The sequence below is a fragment of the Zeus faber genome (genome assembly GCF_960531495.2).
Source record: "Zeus faber genome assembly, chromosome: 6".
Classification (NCBI taxonomy): Eukaryota; Metazoa; Chordata; class Actinopteri; order Zeiformes; family Zeidae; genus Zeus; species Zeus faber.
Window position 1 is genome coordinate 30,454,786 of NC_137201.1, and position 17,533 is coordinate 30,472,318.

The 17,533-nt window shown below is 47.6% G+C and overlaps 1 protein-coding gene across 1 annotated transcript in view; it reads left to right on the top strand.

Moving 5' to 3' along the window:
* Window positions 1-17,533, top strand: part of LOC307231531 (metabotropic glutamate receptor 8-like) — a gene marked incomplete at its 3' end in the record, with an annotated part of 159,710 nt that overhangs the window by 41,484 nt on the left and 100,693 nt on the right.

The window sequence follows — 17,533 nt, forward strand, 5'->3', positions numbered from 1 at the left end:
AAACTTTTCCAGAACATTTTCTGCTGGAAATTAAATCGTGACTATGGATGGGGGGGATAGACAGACAGACAGACAGACAAACACGTGGGTTGTTAACCAGTGCTGACCCTCTTCCAATCCCTCATTCCAGTTCCTTCTCATTTTCTTTGTTTCCCCCCGTTCGCGTCCAACTGAAACAGCCGAAGTGCAGCGGAAACGCAGCCGCACGCAGCGCTCCCCCGTAATCACGACGAGATTGAGGATACACGGGGGGAGGGGGGGGTCAAGTGTGCCGACTTGAAGGCACAGCCGCGGAGACGAGGCCAAGGGTCAGCGAAGCCACCGAGTCGAGCGGAATAAAAAACACCATTATTAGTCGGGCGGGAGCGATCCCAGTCGCCCGGCTCCGTTTCTTTCCACGAGGCAGCAGCGGGGGGCCACCGGACCGCGCCGAGCACCGCGCCCGGCAGACACAGCGCCCGAATCCACACGCACCGCGCCCGCTGCCCGGACCGGTCCAAATGGAAACCGTTTTAAACTGAAACTGTGGTTGAACGTGCGATCGTTCCGCGGGCACGTCGTGTTACGTGTCCCGCGGAGGGTGTCGCAGATTTTGAGGGACGGAATGTTATGCGCCTGTGCGTTGGTGGGAGGGGTCGCTAACGTTTTTCCCCTTTTCAGGGAACGACAATGTGAGGAAAGTGTTAAAAGTGGTGCGACCTCCAAAAATCAATTAATCAATTAAAAAAAAAAAAAACTGCGGGCCCGGTTCACGAAAGGACTGCGCGGCTTTTGCGGCCGCTAAACCGGCGCAAATAACAGAAACGGCGAGCGTCTAAATCACAGAGCACCGCAAACAGCGGAGTGCACCTTTAACCTTGCTGCCTCGCAAATAGTGTCCTGGTGCTCCGACGCTTTTTGCACGAAGTTGAACGAGGTCTTATTCATACATTTGGTGCAAAATTGGCCCCTCTTTATGCAAACGAGCCTCGTTGCAAAAAAAAAACAAAACGCCAAATTCACAAGCTACGGCGCTAAAAGCTCCACGCAGGGGAAGTGACATTATTTACCTCCGCAGAAGAGCTGGTGGGAAGGGTGCGGAGCAAAGACAGCACCGCGGTGCTTCCCCCGCGACCCACGGGGGGGGGCAAGGGGGAGGGACGCACGCACACGCACACGCACACGCACAGACCAGTTATGCGCGCGAACGGATCCCATCGGGGTCTTCCCGTCTCCCCAGGGGGTTGCGCACAATGGCTCTCTAACCCCCCCCCCCTCCCCCCCGGGGGAGGCTTCCCGGGCCTATAGCCCCTTCAGGAGTTGGCGTCGCACCGGCGCAGGACACCAAACGATTTCCTTCACTTCACACTTTCATTAAACACTTTAAATCGAAAGAGCTGCCGCCCCACGATGATGAACGTTGTATACTTACTCGAGAGTGGTTCGGAGGAGGCAGGCGCACCGCGGTGTGAATGCCCATTTCCCGCGTCTGCAAATGAAACAAATACATGAAGAGGGTGTCTTTATTATTTCAGGCGTCACTTATTTTACTCACACAAGACCCCAGATGAGTGCGAGCGGACGCAAAACAAGCTCAAACTGCACTAAAGCAGCGAAGCTTTACGGGGGCGTTTGCCCTGAGCGCGTCATTCGCGCGGCGCCTTCGGTGACTCGGGCGCCGCGGAGAGCGGGTGCGATGGATGGGGCCACCGGGGGCCACCGGGGGCAACCGGGGGCCGCGTCCCGTTCTTTGTGAATCCAGCCCCGTGGCTTGTGTGGGCGGGTATTATAGATCACGTTTCAGAACTTTTGAACCCGCTGCCACTGAACACCCGCAGGGGGTGGCGGTGTCGGCGTCTTGCTCCACTCGTGATGCTGCGCGGAGACCAGCGCGCTGCCGCCGCCAGGTCTCCGCAGATCATTTGCATCAAACGAAAAAAAGAAACGAGGAAAAGCAGCGCGCTGCGTCGAATGAGGGCTTCTGCTGCTGACGGTGGATTTAATGAGACACAAGTCGAGGTGTATGTTCATCTTCAAATGTGTAAGACAGGAGAGACGCTGCTTTATAAGACCTTTATCTTTAATTGTATACTGTATAACTGCTGCTAATGACAGTGACAGCCAATGTTCATGGTATTTTATGACTATTTATTATATATTTCTCTCTCTCTCTCTCTCTCTCTCTCTCTATATATATATATATATATATATATATATATATATATATATATATATATTTATTTATTTATTTATTTATTTATTTTTTGTTTTTGTACAAATAATTTTGTTATGCTGCTAAATGGAGTGGATTACTACCAAACTAAGTTTTGTTGTGTTTTATTATGCAATGACAAAAAACTGCTGTCTGTCTGTCTGTCTGTCTGTCTGTCTGTCTGTCTGTCTGTCTGTCTGTCTGTCTGTCTGTCTGTCTGTCTGTCTGTCTGTCTGTCCGCCCGTCCGTCCGTCCATCATAATTGCCGCAGTGCGCTGCTGTGTAAATGCTTTTCCCAGAAGAGGTAGGGCATTTTTAATTCTCTTCCTGCATCGAACTTCAGAGCACAACCTGAATTCCGGGGTAAGGCGGATTGTTCCCTCGCCAACGCAACAATTAAGCTCCCTTGGTTGCTGTCAATTGTTATTTAAGGAATGGCGACTAATTAGCTATTGAGCTAAGGCCTGCGCCGAGGTTCCTTGTGGGACTCCGCCATCTTGCAGCTGAAGTAATTGAGCCAGACAAGGTGGTTTCCTGATGCCGAGCCGAAAAAACCAATGAACTCCCACAGCTCAATCAGCCTGTCTGCTGTTCGGCCTTCTCGGAAAAGCAGCAGCCTGTGTCTTCATTTAGCCGGGAGTGGGTTTGAAGGACCTGCTGGTTGTTCCTTTAGCAGAAACACTCTTCAATGCATCTTCATCACACACAAAGTCAAAGCTTCATTGCTTCATTGCTTCGTTGCATGTCTGTGTCTTAAGCTGCTTTCACACATGCACTGCAACCCTGAAGTTACCTGGACATTACCCGCAGGAGCTGTACAGTATGTGAACGCAAATGTCCGATTGACCAGTATGTGTGAACAAAGCAGGTGATTGTCCAGATCATTCACAGCGAGCGAGTGGGCGCATCGCGTGTTGATGACGTCTCATCATGTGACAGTTATTTATCTTCGTGTGGATCTTCGTGCACGGCGTCTGACACAGACAATCTCCGGTTGTGAGCTCCAAGAGTTGTGTGACACAACTCGGGACAATGTCCAGACCTGATTATCCGGATGTTGTCCAGAGTGCATGTGTGAAAGCAGCTTTAGTAAAATGTTGCATATAGTATATAATGGAATAAGGTCTACTGAAGTGGCCTCCATTTGGTTTCAGGTGTTTGTTAATTTTAACCAGTTTTTCTCTGGTCCTGTTTTTACAGAACCCCACCCTGTGTTTTAAACAGCCCGAGCGTTGTTGAAGCCTCTCTGACCATCTATTCTTTGAATCTTGGGTGTGTTGCATATAAGTTTATATGAATCACTTTTATTGAGCCAGGCTGTCGAACACAAACACAAACACACAGAGACACACGCACGCACGCACGCACGCACGCACGCACGCACAAAACACGTATAATCCTCCTGTCTTCATCTCTGTCTCCCCATTAGATAAACTTTGATGTGGCTGCGTGTAGATGTGCTGAAGGGCGGCTCGGGCTAATTATGTATACGAAGCATCAGTCACTCCCTCAGAGAAAGTCCTGTTTGCTGCTGCATGCTGAGTGGACTTCACTGCTCAACTGTTCACTATGCAATGCAAATATCAGACAACTGACCAGAATCACCTGAGGTAGAAAACAACAATTTCTTAAAAATAAGAAAGAAAAACAGTGTAGCTATAGACAGACAGACAAACAGATAGATAGATAGATAGACAGACGGACGGACGGACAGACAGACAGACAGACACTTCATTCACCCCTGAAGGAAAATTGCAGGATAAAATAAAAATTGAATAAAATAAATCCAATACTAAAATATTTATTATTATTATTATTATTATTATTATTATTATTATTATTATTATTATTACTTTAATTCTAATTATTTTATTATTTAAATACCTGAATTCCAAACTGGGGATTATTTTGTTAGTAGAAGTCATAGTAGTTGCAGTCATAGTATTTTTAAGCTTTCTGTGTGACATTTTATAAAAAGACATATTTTGGTGGTGTAGTGGTATTTAAACACATTCACAGTGCCAATAGAACAGCACACAATATCGGCCAGTATTTGTGGCACAGCGGTGAACTACATGGCTGGACTGTAGCTCAGCAGTGGGCTTCAACAGGGGGCTTTGGCAGAGAGCATGCTGGGATATCAGGATCACGGAGGAATCTGCAGGATGGAGGGGGTGGGTGCTGAGACGGCACTTGGTAGGAGACCTAGATTGATGTGACAGTCACCTGCTTGCCAAAGCCAGGGGGCTGATGGGAGAAATGAGCGTGAGAGAGAGGGAGAGAGGGGTGGGGGGCTTTATGTGGAGCTTTAGGGCAAGTGGAAGAAAAAAAGGTCCAAATAAAATTCCACTGACAGAGGAGATATGAGAGGCAATGGAGGCGCATGGGAGGTGGGCTTGTGTGCGTGTGTGTGTCCGTGTCCGTGTCCGTGTATGCAAGAGTTTGCCTGTGCCGGAGTGTGTGCATGCATGTGGATGTTGTGTGCATGTGTGTGTGTGTGTGTGTGTGTGTGTGTGTGCATACATGCATGGGTTCACGTCTGTGCATGCATGTGCATTTTTGCGAGTGTGCATATGTGTAAATGTGCATGTGTGCATGAATACACTGTAGCTTGTGTGTGTGTGTGTGCGTGCGTGCGTGCGTGCGTGCGTGCGTGCGTGCGTGCGTGCGTGCGTGCGTGCGTACGCGCGCAGGGATGAGCTTACTTCCTTGTAGATATTGGATGAAGTTGGAGATAAGAATAAGAGGCGAAAAGAGACTTGTCGAATAGGAAGAAAGACGGTGAGGACGGTGGGAAGGCGGTTGAAAAAACAATAATAATGATTATCTTAAATAATAACAATAGCTTTGGGCATTTCGGTGTGTAGTTCCACAGCCCTTATGAGTAGACGCCACGGACGTCAAAGTGACTTGAGATGTGAAGCCTCTGAGAACGGCACAGATGAACAAATGCTGGCACAACGGAGGTGTTTGCCAGCGCAGGATAAGGTTATGAGACGCGGTGACAGCCACGGTGCCATACTGATCAGCGACGTGACGAGAAGGCACCTTTTCTGTTCCCTAATTTGCTTCCCCCAGACTGTCTATCAAACATTAGCATCTACTTTGTACTGCTGGTGCCAAAGCGGTATGCTTGATTCCTCCCTCGTCCCTACGGAAACGCCCTCGTTTCCATCCCTTGTTATATACACGCACTCTGTGTATCTTTTCCTCTACGCTGCGACAACAGAATCTCCGGGGGATCGGACGAGAGGGTTCTGGGGTTTCTCCTCTTGAATATTTACGGGTTGGAGGTCAGACATACATTGAAACCTTGTGCGCTGTTCTGCGGCGAGGCTGGCACGTTATTGATAAAAACTGTTCCTGCCAACCATGTTTACGTTGCGCTTGACACATGCGTTGAGACCTGCGGCTTGCCTGCCGCCGCACGCTGCCACGCTCGGGAGGTTACAACCGCAAGGCTGAAGCCGCCTTATCCGTCTCATCGGCTCTGGAGCACGGTATCACGGCCCGCGTCGGTGCCTTCGGTCGGCCGCCCTCTTCCCTGACACACACTACTCGACGCTCGCCCCAAAATATCCAGCGATAATTTAGGTGAGGCCTCTTTTTCATCGTAGGTGTTTTGCACGAAGCCACTTGGACAGTGGAACTAGTGTGTTCTTTTAAAACATCAGCATTTTGACCCAATAAATAATAATAATAATAATATGATAATAATAGCTTTATTTATATAGCACCTTTAAAAACACAGTTTTAAAAAGTGCTTTGACAGATGAAGTAAAAGCAGTGTTCAGATCTTGAATTTAGAAGGCAAAGGAGCATTAATAAACAGGAATTAAATTAATTCACTAAATTGAAGAAGCCGGTAAAGAGACAATAAAAATAATACAAAAATAAATAAATAAACAAACAAATACATTTTAATAAATTGAAAATTAAAAAAGCTTAAAAAAAAGGGGGCAACATCACATGAAAGCAGATCTATAAAAATGGGTTTTGAGAAGCGATTCACAAGAAGTCACTGACTCTGTCGGTCGTATCTCCTCAGGCAGGTCCTTCCAAAGTCGAGGGGTCCAGACAGAAAAGGCTCGGTCACCTTTCCTTTTAAGTCCAGACTGTGGAACAGCCAGGAAGGCCCCGCCCGCCGGAGGATCTGAGGCAGCGCACCGACTCATATGGGATCTACATATCTGTTATGTGGCTTGAGCCAGACCAGGTTGATGTGACGTCGTCTTTTAGAAGCAGTGAGAGGCCGAGCTGCTGCTTTCTGAACTTGTTGGAGGCGAGAGAGTGACTTTTGGTTGATGCCAGAAAGGAGGGTTACAGTGGTCCAGGCTTGAGAAAATGAGGGCGTGGATTACTTTTCCAGGTCGCTGTGTGATGGTATTGGTTTGATTCTTGAAATGGATCTCAGCTGAAGGAAGCAGGACTGGACAATTGTTTTAATTCGTTGTTCAAAGTTTAGGTCAGAGTCAGACAGTACTCCCAAGTTTCTGGCAACAGACTTAATATTTGTGGACAGAGCGCCAAGGTCACTCCCAACATGACTGGTAGAATTTGGGGGAGTGAACAGTATGAATTCTGATTTTGAATTATTGAGCTGAAGAAAATTCTGTGCCACGCAACAGTTGACGTCATTGAGACAATGTACAGCAGCAGCGAGGCTGTTTGGGTCACCAGGTCTCAGAGGAAGGTCTATCTGTGTGTCGTCTGCGTAGCAATGAAAAGAGACCTTGTGTGTTTAGATGATTTGGCCAAGAAGCAGCACACAGATAAAATACTGAAAATAAAATTGGACCTAAAATGGAACCTTGTGGAACACCACGGGTAATGTGAATTGTAGAGGATGAGTAGTTACTTATGGTGACTGTGAAGGTTCTTTCTAAAAGGTTGAAGTAAAACCAGGCAGGTGCAGTGTCCTTGATGCCAACCCAGGTGTTAAGATGCTCAACTTAAACAACGTAATCCACAGCGTCCAAGGCTGCACTTAGATCTAAAAGAATTTAAATGGCACCATCCCCTCTATCGGCTGCTGAAAGGATATCGTTGGTTACTTTGAGGAGGACAGGTTCTGTGCTATGTTAAGCTCTCAAACCAGACTGGAATTTCTCAAAGTTGTTATCATGACATGATACCACCTTCTCTAAAACCTTTGAAAAAATGGAAGTTTAGAAATGTTATTGTTAAGAACAGAGGGATCAAGGTTTCCTTAAAAGAGGATGGACCACAGCATGTTTAAAAGCAGAAGGAAAAATGCCTTTCAAGCTATTCATAGTAGATAATAAACTGAGTCCAATTGTGTCAATCACTGCTTGAAGAAATGTGTTGGGATAATATCAAGGCTGCATGTGGTTGATTTCATGTGGGATGGAGTTTCAAGTTAAAATGACAGTGACACAGTTTCAAAATTGCTAAAACAGCTGTCAGTGTCCCTATTGGCATGCATAACTTGGTCAGGGGGCGTCATTTGTGTCTTATATTCTCAGCCTTTTGTTTCGCAAAAAGGTTTAAAAACTCTGTTGAGGCCTGATTAAGATGGCGGGGGGGTGGGGGGTGATGACGGAGTCTTTAACCATAAATAAAATTCTGGGCTAAGAATGGTTTGCAACAATCAGGTTAGAGAAGAAAGCTGCTCTTGCTTCTTTAACTGCACTTTAGTAATTGTGCATAGCGTCTTTCAAGATCTCAAAAATACCTTTAAACCTTCTCTTCTTCCATCTCTGTTCCTTTCTCCTACAGTTTCTCTTTAGTTCCTGGGTTGAGTCATTTTGCCAGGGCTGCCATGTTTCTTTTGACTTTTTGTCTTTGTGGGGCGGCAGAGTCCAGGACAGTCAGACACGTGTCATTAAAATGGGAGACGAGCTCCTCTGCGTTAAAATCTGGATAAAAGGCGGTTAAAGGTGAAGCAGCAGCGTTGGGAAGCTCAGAAAACATATTCACTGACATAGAGTTAAAAACACGGCGGCGGACAGGATTGTTGTGAGTGATAAAAAATTGGGATAAGACCACACTGACTAAAACCACTTTGTGATCGGACACACACATATCCTTTGCCTCAATGTTTTCAAGGCTCAGACCACTGCACAGTACTAAGTCAAGGGTGTGGCCCTTAGAATGTGTGGATTCTTATACCGCTTGAGTGAGGTTGAAAGAGTCAAGAACGTACATACAATCAGGAATCTGGCTGGGGCAGCAGACATGCGTTAAAATCACCTAAAATCTGAATTTTGTCATAATCTGACATGAAACGAGAAAACAACTCAGTAAATTCTTGGTTAAATGCATTATTTGGTCTCGCCTAATAAATTATAAAAATTATCACCGGGTGCTTAGAATTAAGCGTAAAACCAAGATGTTCAAATGATGTAAAACCGCCATGTGAAATGGGAGTGCTTTTAAGATCCTTTCTACAGATAACAGCAACCCCCCCTTCTGCTGCCTGAGAGCCTGGGTTGGTGGAGGAATGTAAGATCGGCGGAGTTGCTTCAATAAGGGGACTGCAGTCTCCCTGACTCAACCAGGTCTCTGTGCTGATAGAAAAAATACAAATTATTAAAAGTAATAAAATCACGCCATGAAAAGGATTTGTTATTTCGAGACCTGACGTTTAGAAGACCAACGTTTACAGGTTTACAGATCGCAGCAGCAGAAGGTAACGGAGGTCGTTGAGGAACCCTAATTATATGATTATGGTTTGCAGTAAGGGGGCGTGATAATGAACGAGCTGCCGTAGCTCTATGAAGGGAAATGATGGTGGTTATAGTGGAGGCCAAACCAGTCCTGTTTAGGAGAGCTGAGTGGGCTGCTGGAGCAGGGGATGGAGGAGGTGACCGCCTAGTGAATGGGTGTGTGGGACTCACTCACCGTCAGGAGGTGAATGCATTGCAGCAGTGCAGAGTCCAATGTTTATGGAAAGTAGACAGGGTCCTTCATGGTTTGGATGGAGGCGATCGTCCTTAAAAAGGTTCCAGTCCGTTGTAGAAGGTGGTGAGGTTGTCCATGTAGGGAATGCCTCTGTTGCAGCAGGAGCCCTTCAGCCAGATGGTGCAGCTGCCGCAATCTGCTAAACTGCTACGTCGCTGAAACGCGGGGAGGGCAGTGGTCCCGACACAATGCACTGTTTGTTTGTATTCAAAACGCTCTTAATGAGGCTGACAAAATATTCTCCAAGTTTCTCTGATTGCCGTGTTTTAAGGTTGTTGGTGCCCACATGCACCATAACAGCAGAGACTGACGGGTGATGGTTAGGCAGCCGTGGGATGGGGATGTTAATGTCCTCGACGCTTGCACCTGGGTGGCAGGATGTGCGACACCTGTCGATCTGGACATGACAGGCGATGACCCAACGACCAGCCCGGGGAGACAGCCGGCACGACTGTCTTCCGCAGCCGCCTCGGAGGATGTCTCAGGTGAGGTAGGGGTCCTGCGTGGTGAAGTGAAGGCTGGTGGCGGTGGAGGGGAGCGTGCTTCTCTTGGCCATGGACAGAATGCCGCACAGGCTGGCGGCGGTAGAGATCGTCTTGGTGCCCTCGATGCCACGGTGGACTGTAAAGGGGTAAAATCTGTTCTCCAGCCGGAGCGTCTCTGCAAGGAGCGCTCGCATCGCCGGCCACCGCTCGCCGCCAGGATCCAGGGCTCCGGGGTGGAGCAGGTCCGGGACTTGGCCCATGGATCCTCTATCACAGCCGGCGGGGCGTCAGATGGACACGACTCACCCACGGCGAGAATGGATCCGGGCCAATGGAGAGTGGCGTCAAAGCCTGAGCACTGGCGATGGACGTGAGACGCACAAAAAGTTCATCCTTCTTCCTCACATCCTCACGCAGGCTGTGGACGTCTTTAAAGATCGACTTCTCCAGAGTGCTGAGTCTGGTGACCAGGCGCAAACAGTTCTCACTGTCCGAGGAGTTAGGCATCGATGCCGGCATAGTTAGCAATATGCTAAGCTAACAGGCTAACTAGCGCTAGCTGAGCGCCAGCCAAGCCAAAGTCCACGTTCCAAAATTCCGAAAAACCGTTCAGGCGAGGGTCAAAGCCAAGAAATAGTTAGGACATCACAGTGCGAACAATCCGAAATCCGGAATCCAAAATCAGGTAAAGTTGTCAGGTAAAGTTGGGAAGCGATTCAACAAAGTATTGCACTGACGCGACAGCCGGAAGGAATAAGTTCATCCCCTTTGCCGTATAGTTTTACCCCCAAAGGTCCTGTTGCCCCTTTACCGGAGCTGAGCGAGACAAATCCACTCGTTATCCTGAGATAGTAACAGTAGGAATAGGACACTGATTTTAATACGGACTGTCAATATTGCCTCTTCTCTAACAAAGTCAGAAATGGCAGTTTTTTTTTCTGTGTGAACCCAATCATATTTTCGACATTAATAAATGACCTGTTTACATCCTATTTTCCCCACTTCTGTTTCCACTTGGCAGTGCACATCAAATTGAACTATTTAGGCCACACAAGTTAAAAGCCCCAAATCGGCTGTTCACATTTGCAGCCTTGTTTCCCTGCCGGCATGTCCACGAACAGCACTCTGGAGTCCAGGGTATTCAGAGCATCATTTACATTTCTTTAAAAAAACAAAACAAAACAAAAAAGCTCTTTGGTGCCTTGGAGAAGCAAGTGAGTCTGGCAACCTTAATGTCTCTTTGGTATATAATCCCCCATTCCCACTACGCCGAAAACCCGGTAGCAGCCGCTAACATCCGCCATTTGTCATTAGTGGGAAAGGTAGCACCCGGGTTCAGTCCCGGGTCAAATGACCCTGCAAAAGCAGGTTTTCGACCGTGATGTAAACACGACACCCAGGTCGACTGGCTAATGTCCTTTACAGGCGCGATGCGACGCGCCTTGAACTTCCGGCGCTACCGCATAAATGGACAGGGATGTACCTGAATCGTTCCATTGTCTCACGTCTGATTTAGAATCCTTCATCAAAATCAGAAGTGAGTGACTTTTTTTTTTTTTTTTTTCCCCTGCGTGGGCGACCATTAAACGTTTGAGTGTGGGGACGGCTGCGAGGGGAGCCCGGCGGAGCGCCCTCAGGCTTCCCGCCGGGGGCGAGCCGCTCAGCATGGGCCCGAGCCGCTCTCCGAACCAGAGGAGCGTCTCCGCTCCCCAGCCCCGGAGGAGCGCCATAGACATACAGAGGATCCTCGAACGAGTCTCACTGGGTGATGAGCTGTTTTGGGGTTTTTTTTGCAGAGTTTACAGTTTTATGTTGTTCTTTGATTAAGTTGCTGTCTCCTCTTCCTTTTTTTTTTTTTTTTTTTCCCAATCACACGTCAAACGTGACACACCAGAAAAAAACAACAACGACGGCATTTTTCCTGGGTAGAAATGGGAAAGGCCTCAATCTCCTATTTTTAGCGGGTTTACCCACGCTTGAAAAACATTTTGGGGTAAAAAGTGGGGCACCGATAAGACACAGTGTGTAGAAATACTTACATCCCAGAAAAGACACTGTGGCAATCACAGGGAGTGTGAATGAGCCAGATGCTGGGTCTTTATCAGATTTGTACAATGATTTTGATATTTCGAGGAAGCATGAACAATGGCTACAGAAACCCGAACGCACTGCCATAAGCTGCCATGCGAATCATCCGTCGGAAACCAGTCAGTCGACTGAGATTCTTCAAATCCAGCAGTCGTTTTTGTTTTTTTTCTTTCAGTCAGTGCGCAGCACAAAAACAGGATAAAACAGATAGCAGCTTCCAAAGTGCACAGGGAATACGTTTCAATGAGGAATTTTAAATAAGGGGAGTCATGAAAATATTTTTATGTGTGTGAATCGTCCGGACACAAACGCGCCTCTCTAGACTAAAAACAGTGTGGGGCCGGGGGGCGGAGCAACGGGGCACGGCTGGTTAAGATTATTTTCTGTGCAAAAGCCATGGAGAGGGCGCGGCCGGGGAGGGAGTCACGGAGACGGTGTCCCCGTTACGCACGCTTTCGTTCCACACCAGCCAGTTTCGTTCCATAAGGGGACATGAAATCAAATAAAAACACAGTTCTGGCGGATCCAATAAAATAGGTGCCGGTCCCAATCCCAGTGCCCGGCACAAAGGAAGCCCTGCCGGCACCTCCATGCAAGCTGCGGAGCGTTCCCCGTTTCTCCAACCAAAACAAACCGAAATAGTGGCTTTTTAGATATTATTAGATAGATTGTTATTTAGGGCTGTATCCGACAAAGAATTGTGTCAGTCGGATCGGATTCGCACCTGTTTCCCTCTCCGACTGTACAGACGATGCGCGCACCTGCACCTGCACCTGCACCTGCAGCTGCACCTGCACCTGCAGCTGCACCTGCACCTGCAGCTGCACCTGCAGCTGCACCTGCTACAACCAATGGAGACCCACACCCACCCACCCATATTTACAACAAATTTTTTCTTATGTCAGAGTGAAATATGCGTCTTACCGAATGAAGTGTCTCTTATGCTTTGAAAAAAAAATACAGAAATATTGGCAACTAGAAAAAAATCAGAGGGGGGGAGAAAGTATTTTACTGTTGATACTTACAGTAATTAAGTACATTTAATATCAGCTACTTCGAGACTTTTACTCACGTGGTATTCTAATGAGTGACTTTGACTTTTACCAATCGTTTTTAATAAGATGTCTCTACTTTGACTCAAGTGTGGTATTTCCAGTGCTTTTTCCACCACTGTTTAACGATAACCATAAAATTAAATATTACATGTGATTAAAGCAGAAGTGAGTTCAATGTAAGATTTGCACGTAAGGAGCATTACTTTTTAATATCATAAACCTGAGGCTGGATCCGCTGTGCATCGTCAAATCACAACTTTCTGCCACTTCCTGCTCCGAATCCCATCTGTGGGCACGATCTGGAGGAAGCTTTGACAGGACACATAGAAATATGTTTGTTGTATAAGTAAATCGAAGCTCGCAGTTTACGGATACAGAGCCCATTCTGGCTCCTTCTCTTGTCCTTTTTTTTTTTTTTGTGATGTTTTTGTGAAATGATAACTCTATATTTTCCATCTGGCGGTGTGGGTTTGAGGCTCTATGGGACAGCTGGTGGGACTTAGACTCTCACTTTACGCTTTCTTCTTCAGTGAAAGTCAGACGCAGCCGTTTTGGGCCAGAGGAGTGGGAGACAGGGAAGCACCGGTATCTCATTTGTCATCCTTGCCAACAAACTAATTACACCTTCCAGCCAGATTTTTCTGAGAGCACCGCAAAGTTTAGGCAGCGAGGGCCAAAGCAGCCCACGCCCCACAGCGTTCACCTCAAAACCCAGGCCGCAGTGATGGGCCACCGCAGTGACCAATCAGAGTCCAAACCCTCTGTCACCAGCCATCAGTACGCCATCGATGACGCCGCCTGCGTGTGTGCTTCTCCTGCGTGTGCGTGCGTGGGTGTGTGTGTGTGTTTGTGTTCCTTCTGCTTGTGCGTGGGTGTGTGTGTGTGTTTGTGTTCCTTCTGCTTGTGCGTGGGTGTGTGTGTGTGCGTGTGTGTGCCTCCTGCCTGTGCATATGTGTGTGTGCCTCCTAGGTGTGCGTGTGTGTGTGTGTGTGTGCCTCCTGTGTATGCGTGTGTGTGTGTGTGTGCACATGTGCGTGTGTGTAAGTGTGTGTGTGTGTGTGTGTGTGTGTCACCTGTGTGTGTGTGTGTGTGTGTGTGCCTTCCGTGTGAGCGTATGTGTGTGTGCCTCCTAGGTGTGCGTGTGTGTGTGTGTGTGTCACCTGTGTGTGTGTGTGTGTGTGTGCGCCTCCTGCGTGAGTGTATGTGTGTGCCTCCTAGGTGTGCGTGTGTGTGTGTGTGTGTGTGTGCTGTGTGCGTGTGTGTGTGTGTGTGTGTGCGCCTCCTGTGTATGTGTGTGTGCCTCCTGCTTGTGCGTGTGTGTGTGTGTGTGTGTGTGTGTGTGTGTGTGTGTGTGTGTGTGTGCGTGTGTGTGTGTGTGTGTGTGTGTATGCCTCCTGCGTGTGCGTGTGTGTGTGTGTGTGTCACCTGTGTGTGTGTGTGTGTGCGCCTTCTGCGTGAGCGTATGTGTGTGTGCCTCCTAGGTGTGCGTGTGTGTGCGTGTGTCACCTGTGTGTGTGTGTGTGTGTGTGTGTGTGTGTGTGTGTGTGTGCGCGCCTCCAGCGTGAGTGTATGTGTGTGTGCCTCCTAGGTGTGTGTGTGTGTGCTGTGTGCTGTGTGCGTGTGTGTGTGTGTGCGTCTCCTGTGTATGTGTGTGTGCCTCCTGCTTGTGCGTGTGTGTGTGTGTGTTCGTTTGTGTGCGTGTAAGTGTGTGTGCCGTGTGCGTGTGTGTGTGTATGCCTCCTGCGTGAGCGTATGTGTGTGTGCCTCCTAGGTGTGCGTGTGTGTGTGTGTGTGTGTGTGTGTGTGTGTGTGTGTGTGCCTCCTGCGTGAGCGTATGTGTGTGTGCCTCCTAGGTGTGCGTGTGTGTGTCACGTGTGTGTGTGTGTGTGTGTGTGTGTGTGTGTGTGTGTGTGTGCGCGCGCCTCCTGCGTGGCTGCAGTTCTGCTGAGGCAGCAGCATCTCTGGAAGTTGTCTAGAACACATGTGGAGTTCTAATCTATTTTCAGATCCGTCGCGTGGGAACCCATCGCGTGACAGATCTAAACACAAACATGCTGTTTGTGCGCGTGTGTACGTGAGTGTGTGTGTCGGGGGTCTTCACGGGTCCGCATTTTATGATGGCCGTGTATTCGAGGGGAGTCGCTATCAACGTTGATTACCAGAGGAACCGATGGAAGGGCGTCGCCAGGCTTGCGTGCGATGATTAGCCAATCAGATTTCAAGGAACAAAACAAAACATCAGCCGAGGAGACATTGACAGGCTTTTGGGAGCAGTTCTAATCCTCAGATTTGTTCAGATCCAGAAAATACCCGACTTGACTCGCGTCTCGGTCCCTCTCCTGTGGGGGCGGGCGCGGCTCTGTAATATGTTGGGGGGTAAAATGGGTCCAGCGATTCCTTGTTGTCAGTTCCAATCGACATCACTGGACAAATTCCCCAGGTCCAATAGGGTTTGGATAGGAATTTTGGGACCTGGTGTATGTGTGTGTTTGTGCGTATGTATGTGTGTGTGTGTGTGCGTGTGCGTGTGCGCGTCCGTGTGTGTTTTGTGTCTGACCAGAGATGAGCTGAGTGTGATGAGGAGGATCTTGCCGCTGTCCCAGGCGTCGTGTACGTCTCCATCATGCGGCACCGCTGCTCCCTGTGCACCCTCGGCTGAGCAGATGTGCTGCCGTGTGCCCTGGGCACTGGGTTTGCCCCCCTGGGGACTGTCTTTTAAGTTGAAACACTTTACACGGACCTGTCAACCTTGGGAAAACATTTAGAGTAGCATGACCGTGTAGCAGGGAGTCTCCCTGGTGTTTGAGTTACTGCAGCTCAATGACTCCATCAGTTATTCACACCGTAGCCTCCTCATAACGGGGCTCCTCACATCGTATGCGAGATACTACAGCTAAATATATATGCAAATTAATCTTGTTAGGATATAGCCATGAAATGCATCATCTCCTAAAGTTACCAAACACAATAATCAGCTAGAGATGCACCGACTGCAATTTTCTTGGTCTATTTAGATTCCTGATTCTTTAAAAAGTCTGACCTGCAGATTATGATTTCCCATCTGCTGTACGTCATAACAAATACATCCCATGATCTGATCACGCTCACGTGACAGGACAGCTGCACATACTGACTTCCACTGCAAATGTCAGTTACCACAACAGTGAGATTTCTGATTTTGACCCTGTGTTTATTATTGTTCATTATTCACTATGGAACAATAATAGAACATGAAACTGCCCCTGAGTTCTAGTAAAATAGAATACGGGACTAAGAGACCAAGTTTCAGTAGAATTCAACCTGCAACTCTCACTGAGTTTTACTAACATGGAAATGTCCAGTTCAAATTTCAAATGAAACTCATTTTCACTTTTAAAGCAACACGATGTTACTTTTTTACATTTAAATAACAGCTTCAGAGTCATTTTGATGGCACACTGACTTGTGACCGACCCACCACCCAAACGCCTGTTTTGCTCTATGTAACTTCTGAGTTCAGGTACAAAACCGCGGGAAAAGTGTGTTACGCTTTACAGCACTACGTCAGCCCCTTGATGTTTGACTCTGGTAATTACATTTTTATTTTTTTTGCCTGGTAAAATGTATAAAAAAAAATGTATTTAGCGGTAAAAATGTCCGGGAATAATGCTCATTCAAAATGTAGCCGCTCCACCTCCCGAACAGCGTGGATGAGACAGGTCAGTGGCCCTCACATTCACTGGCCCACGGGGTCTGTCTCACCCTCTGACTCGGACGTGCGAGCTGATCTGCCGAGCACATCTGGTACCTATACCCAGGCAGCAGGAGGCAGTCGCCGCCGGCGGAACCGTGGACTGAGCGCTCGCTGTGGCGGCAGGGCTCCTGCAAGGGGCGCTGTAACCTAGGTGCACATTACGTTTGCAGAGGCTGTCATTGAGGCTGTGCCCGATATGGTTCAAATTTGTCTGGTAAAATACATTATTTTCGGACACCGGAATTGGACACGCTTGGCAAAGCTGTTGTTAAACCAAGTCCCTGTCCCACTTGCACTGAAAGCCGTAAATCTACTGGCAGTGTTTCCCATTGGCGTCGTGTGGCAACTGCATCCGGTGTCAACGTTCTGTAGAAGACGTTCCGTAACTCGTCCCCGCTCTCAACCTCGTACAATTTGGGAAAATGCCGGCACGGCTCTTGAATGGAAGTGTGTGGGAATGGAAGCGGTAACATTGCCGTCAATTAGGGGTGGAGACGAATCCAAGTGAAGCACAAATAGTGGACATTTACGAATATTCATTTCATACAAATATTTCCAAATTGATTCGTTTCGAGAAGAAAAGAAAAACATTCGGCAACAACGCGAGTCTGATCCAAACACGTCCAGTCTCTACGGAGACAGGTCTCTATATTCTTACATTTGATTATTTTTCTTCTTAAAAATGCCTCTTGGACATTAGACGTGTCTTTTAGCGTACGGGGTGCGCTGCGCTGACATCGGGCACAAGCGGGAAAGGGGCTTCGATACCAGGCCCGTCTGGACTGCTCACAGGTGCTATATATATATACAGTATATATATATAGTATATATTATATTGTATATATTATATATATATTGTATATATTATATTGTATATAGTATATATATATATACTGTATATATGTATATATATTATTTTATTTTATTTTGTTTTATGTTTTGCATAGTTTCTGCATATTTTTGACCAAGAATTGCATGGTTGGTACACAAAATGCGTGCAGGTCGGCAGGTCTATTTACATAATTCCTCTACCGAGCGAGTTGGGGGATATTTCTGG